The following is a 6,620-nucleotide window of genomic DNA, read 5'->3' as shown; positions in this document are numbered from 1 at the left end:
TAGGTCTGTTGGAGATTGCTTGAGGTCCACTCCAGACCCTGTTTGCCTGGGTATCAGCAGCAGAGGTTGCAGAAGATAGAATATTGCTGAACAGCGAGTGTACCTGTCTGATTCTTACTTTGGAAGCTTCCTCTCAGGGGTGTACTCCACCCTGTGAGGTGTGGGGTGTCAGACTGCCCCTAGTGGGGGATGTCTCCCAGTTAGGCTACTCAGGGGTGAGGGACCCACTTGAGCAGGCAGTCTGTCCGTTCTCAGATCTCAACCTCCGTGTTGGGAGATCCACTGCTCTCTTCAAAGCTGTCAGACAGAGTCGTTCGCGTCTGCACAAGCCTCTGCTGCTTCCCTGTTGTGCCCTGTCCCCAGAGGTGGAGTCTCAGTTGAAAATGCAGAAATCACCGGTCTTCTGTGTCACTCGCGCTGGGAGTTGGAGACTGGAGCTGTTCCTATTCGGCCATCTTGCTCCGCCCCCCAAGATCAGAGTATTTTCCACAGTAAAGCTATTTTAGTTTGAAGGGGCAGAGGTTCTAATTATTACGTTTAAAACTCCCTTTGTAGTTTATCTTCCATTTCCTGGAGTTTATTTTTATAGGCTCTTTCATGTTCCAATGAAACTAGAAGAGATACTATACACAAACCTAAAAACCTTTATTCTAGGATTATTAGCAATACGTGTTACATTTGTTTTTCAAAGACCTCTCCCCTCAATATGGAGGCTAAAATAGATTATTTTCATATTCCATCCTTTGACACTAACCACCACCACTCTGTCCCCACCCCCACTCCAATGAGCTGGCCCTGGGAATGTGGTCTGGGCCTCCCAGAAAGTTGTCCCTCGTTGGCTTTAGATATTATTTCCCAAGCATGAGGTATATTTTATGCCAGTTATTAGTAGAAACAACAGACGCTGGTTACCGACTATTCCTTCTACCTTTAAGCTGCTTTCTAGTGCCCTACAACGGGCCATGTGGGATTAGAGACACTGGTAAAATTATTTTTTGAGCAAAAAGAGCTTCTAAACAGCTTTATAATGTGGAAGTCATTATCTTTTCAGTTTTCACTGGACTGGTACTACCTATGCCCTGTTCAAATGATCTTTAAATGTACTTTAAATGTGATTGCAGTAAAATGTACTAACCTAAAATGCATGTTTAGATGACAGAAATTAGCTACCCTGCAGTTCTGGAGATTTGAAACAATTTGCAGATTTGTTTGTTTAGTTGACTGACAGTGGCAACCTGGAATAGGCCACCATGTGCCAAGATGATCTTTTGCACATATCCACAGTCACCACTTTCAGATTCACTATATAATAAACTCTTTTTAATGCAGTCATCACTTATCAAAAACCTAATTCATAAGAGCTTGTAATGTTTTACACCAGGTAGTAGAGGCATAGTTTTGGAGCACAGGGAAGACACAGCTGGGGAAGGATTTCAAAAGAGATTGAACTACTGCTGGACACAACTGACTGAGAGAAGATCCAGCCAGAGCAGGATCTTTCAACCTCTGCACTTACATTTGGGGCTGGATAATTCATCATTGTTGGGGGGTGTCCTGTGCATTGCAGGATGGTTAGCAGCAGCATCCCTGGCTTCTACCCACTAAATGCCAATAACAGCACACCCTCCAAGTTGTAACAGCAAAAATATCTCCAGACACTGCCCAACATTCTCTGGGTTGCAAAGCCAACCTCAGTTGAGAACTACTTACAGAGAGAATTCAGAGTTCTACAGAAACACTTGGTATATAGTCTGTACTTTATTAGAGCCCTGATGGCAGTGGCACCAACTATGAGCTACTAAGAGGCATTTATCATATGCTATCAAGAGGCTGACATTTAAAGCCCCTTTCAGTTGGATCCCAGTCTACACTTCTCAGTCTACTCTCTTCCTTGAATGCCAGTGTTTGATACTCATTCGGGGTTATGCAATCTATTTAGTGGGTCCTAATCAACATTTTTTAAAAAATGAAATAATGGAATAGAATAAAATAATACAGAAAATATCAATACATTTTGTGGAATAATACTGATTTGCAAGACTTTTTTATTCTGTGTGTGTGCACAACTGTATGTTTATTCATATTGTTACCAGAAAGGAGTCCCGATGCAGACCCCAAGAGAGGGTCCTTGGATGTCATGCAAGAATGAATTCAGGGCGAGTCCGTGGTGCAAAGTGAAAGCAAGTTTATTAAGAATGTAAAGGAATAAAAGAATGGCTACTGTATAGACAGAGCAGCCGCAGGGGCTGCTGGTTGCCCATTTTTATGGTTATTTGGGGTGGATTATTCATGCCTCCCCTTGTTAGACGATATAGGGTAACTTCCTGATGTTGCCATGGCATTTGTAAACTGTCATGGTGCTAGTGGGATTGTAGCAGTGAGGACGAGCAGAAGTCACCCTTGTTGCCATTTTGGTTTTGGTGGGTTTTGACTGGCTTTTTTACTGTGTTATAAGGTTTTGGTGCACAAAAGAAATAGCACTCGAATATAAATTTTTGTTTTTAATTCTCAGCAAGGCAAGGTACTTCTATAGAAGGGTGCACCCTTACAGATGGAGCAATGATGAGTGCACACTTGGACAAAGGAGGGGCAGGGGTTCTTATTCCTGATGCACGTGGCCCCTGCTGCTGTGTCGTTCCCCTATTGGCCAGGGTTAGACCGCACAGGCTAAATTAATTCTGATTGGCTGATTTAAAGAGAGTGACAGGGCGAGTGGTTTGGCAGGAAAAATGGTTATGACAGAGCAAGTAATTGGAATGAGTCAGGGTGGAGCAGGTAATCGGAATGAGTCAGGGTGCATTAGGTAATCGGAATGAGCCAGGGTGCATCAGGTAATCGGAATGAGTCAGGCTGGAGCAGGTAATTGGAATGAATCAGGGTGGAGCGGGTAATCAGAATGAGGGTGCAGCAGGTAATTGGAACGAGTCAGGGTGGAGCAGGCAATCGGAATGAATCAGGGTGCGTCCAGTAATCGGAATGAGTCAGGGTGCAGCAGGTAATTGGAATGAGTTAGGGTGGAGTAGGCAATTGAAAAAGGTTGCTTTATGAGGAAGTTAAGTTTAAAAGTAGGCAAAGAATTGAACATACTGACATATTGATTCTTTGAAAAGAAATTTAGAACTCATGTCTAACAATTGCAGCCTGTTTTATCAGCAAGGTCTTTATGACCTGTATTTTGTGCTGACCTCCTATCTCCTCCTGTGACTTACAATGCCTTCACTGTCTGGGAATGCAGCCCAGTAGGTTTCAGCCTCATTTTACCCAGCTCCTGTTTAAGATGGAATTGCTCTTGTTCACACACCTCTGACAATATTGGATATTGATGTAAAATGTATTCCTTATCAAAAGTTGCAGTCAAAAAAGTTTGAGAATCCCTATTCTATTTTAACATATCCCCTGGACATACACTTCTCTCCAATGCCTAACATATCAATGTCCTATTGCTGAAACAGATTATTACAAGTTTAGCAGCTTGAAACAAGGCAAGTTTATTCTCTTGCAGGAGGTCAGAAATCTAAAATCAGTTTCACTGCTCTAAAGGCAAAATGAAAGGCTGGTTCCTGGACGCTCCAAGGAAGACTGTTTTCCTTGTCTTTTCCAGTTTCTAGAGCTGTGTTCCTTACATTCCCTGGTTTACGTCCCCTTTCTCCATCTTCCAAGTCAGCAGTATAGCATCTTCAAATCTCTCTCTGCTTCTCTTCATATTGTCTTCTTTTTCTCTGATCTTCTGCCTCCCTCTTCTAGGGCCTCCTGTGATTACATAGAACCCCCTAGGATAACCCAAGGTAATCTCCCCACCTGAAGATCCTTCACTGAATCACTTTTGCCAAGCACCTTTTAGCATATAAAACAACACTTACAAATTCCAAGAATTAGGGCATGGACATCTTCACACCTAATCTGTGCTCTACTTGTGTGAGAAGCCCATTGTTCTCTGTACTGACTCAAATCAACCCCTCAGTTAAGGCTTTCATCTCACTTCCCAGAATTGGACATGTTGAGTAAGAAAGGTCCTTATGTTTCTAATCCATAAGATGAGGCTAGGCTAAATCATTGGTGTTCAAGCTCCTTTTCTGAAGCTCTTGAAATTTTGGTTCACACACAATTTTTTTTGGTATGACAATATGCCAATAAGATGAAAGTTGAACTGCTCTGTTCCCCCACAGTGACCTGCCCAGTTTCTCATAGTGGAGCCATCCCACTTGCATCTCTAGCTGTTAGAGCCAGGGACACCTGAGAAATTTTCACATTAAATGCCTACCTTTGCTATGCAGTAAGTGAGGGCTACAGAGGTGAAATAACGCTGTGGTATTGGATCTGCTGTTAATCGGTGGAGTCACTGGCATATACTCTCTGAGCCTCAATTTTATTAGCTACGAAAAGGAGCTTTGAAAGACTTTGTAAAGAAGTGGGATGTGAGAGAGATTTTGAGAAGCATTTAAATAGGTAGGAAGGAGTAGAATATTATGATACGTACAATTTTTAAGATAGTCCCCCAGATCCCTGCATCCTAGTGTACAACCCCTGAATAATCCCCTCCCCGTTGTGTGGGCAAGATGTGGGAATACGATACGACTTTACTTCTGTCACTAGATTACATTATGTGGCAAAGGTAAAGTGATTTTTGTAGATGTAATTAAGGTTCCAGTTGACTTTGAATTAACAAAGAGGAATATTTTCCTGGGTGGATCCAGTCTAATCAGGCAAGTTTTAAAAAAGAGGGTAGGGTCCAGGCATTTGGGGCAGGGAGAGATTTGAAGCAAGAGAGACATACTTTTGCTAGCCTCGGAGAAGCAAACAGCTATGTTGTAGAGAGGGCCACATGGCAGGAAGCAGCAGCTGAGGATAGCTGAGGAGGTGAGAGAGATGCTCAGTCGACAGCCAGCAAGACAACAGAGACCTTGATCCTATAGTGGAATTCTGCCAACTGAATTCTGCCAACAACCAGTGAGCTTAGAAGAGGATCATGAGCCTCAGATGAGATTGTAGCCCTGGACAACATTGGTTGCAACTTGGTGAGACCTTAAGCAGAGGATGGATTCCAGGACCATGGAAACTTTGAGGTTACGATGGGAATTGTGTTAAGCCTGTAAGTTTATGGTAATTTGTTATACAGCAATAAAAAAGCTAGTAACAGTATTCAAGAGATTCACCAGAGCAGAATCTAAACTATGCAGGTGTGGTATATGAATATGGATATTAAGTGATTTTATCCAACAACATGGAGAAATCTCAAGTGCATTTTTGCTAATTGAAATAAACCAGACCCCAAAGGCTGCATACTGTTATGAGTCCTTTTAGATGACATTCTGGGGAAGACAAAACCATAGGGATGAAGAACAGTGGTTATCAAAGGTTGGGAACAGGAGAAGGAGTTGGCTACAAAGGGCAGCAGGCGTGAATGAAGGTGACCTGTTCTGTACTATGACTGTATGTTCTGTATTATAATAACCTACAGGCTTATTAGAAACATGCCATGCTGCTTTGACCAGTGTCTCACAGCTGCATATGGCAATCAGGAACATTCATGTGGCACGCATGCAAGTTCAGACTGACTGTGTTCCACTGATGGCCAAGGAGTCACTGGCATCACACACAGTTATCCAGTGTTCCTTAAGATCATATGACCCAATAGGGTAAATAAACAGGAAAAATGGTGTTAGTCATTCCTAGCAGCTCGGTCATGGTAATCATGACTGGTTATTCTTTTGAGATGGGAAGAGTAAAGTATGGCAGCTAAAATCTGTGAGCCAAGGTCAAGTTTATGCACTGCTTAGCCACAAGGCTTATCTTTGAATGGCCTGTAAAGCAATGGTACTTAGTCTCCAACCGTAAATGCCATGTCTTTTGACCTAGCACTTGCATGCTTGCTTTTATTCACCCCCAAAAATCCCAAAGAATTCCATCTTCTGTTGAAATTAAGTTTAAATTATTCTGCAAACCTTAAAATGTTTTCCTAAAGCTTGCCTGCTTTGTAGGTCCCTCCATTACTTTTTAACACCACTAAATATAGTAGAACAAAGTTCTTAATGTGAAACTTCAAAGCTTATTTATGCCATGATGATAAAAGTGCTTACTATTAAGACATTTCCTTTTACTCAATAAACTTCTGACTTATATACAAAGGATTCATTGCTCAAAAGATCACATTACCAAATAAAATGAAATGATTTATTGTATTCTGTGGGCTGCATCTACAAAGATGAAAGTATCCTCAATAGATGATTTATTAATTTATAAAGAATGTAGACTATCCATGAGAGTTCCCTGTAAATTAACAGTCAGGCAGGAATATTAGAAATCCAGGGATTCAATTTCCATTTGCAGAGTGGGGAGGATGCTGCCCTACCTATCTCTGGTTTGATGACCATCAAAGTTTTCAATGCAGGAATCCCAGAGTTTGCAGCCAAATAGAAACAATTTTGTGGTAACCTTTACAGTAGCCTTTTCCCCTCATTTAATCCACTTTGTCATCAAGTGAATATAAAAAATAACTAACAAGCTAAATCACCATACTTATTTCAGGGCTGGTCATATATATTAGATCATTTGGCATTATGTGAGCAAGAATACAGAAGCTGGAATGAATTGGCTTATTAAAGGAAGGGAAGATCAGGCTT

Source organism: Rhinopithecus bieti, unplaced genomic scaffold (assembly GCF_001698545.2).
Source record: "Rhinopithecus bieti isolate Rb0 unplaced genomic scaffold, ASM169854v2 scaffold_18504, whole genome shotgun sequence".
In the NCBI taxonomy this organism is placed as follows: Eukaryota; Metazoa; Chordata; class Mammalia; order Primates; family Cercopithecidae; genus Rhinopithecus; species Rhinopithecus bieti.
This window is presented reverse-complemented; position numbering follows the sequence as displayed.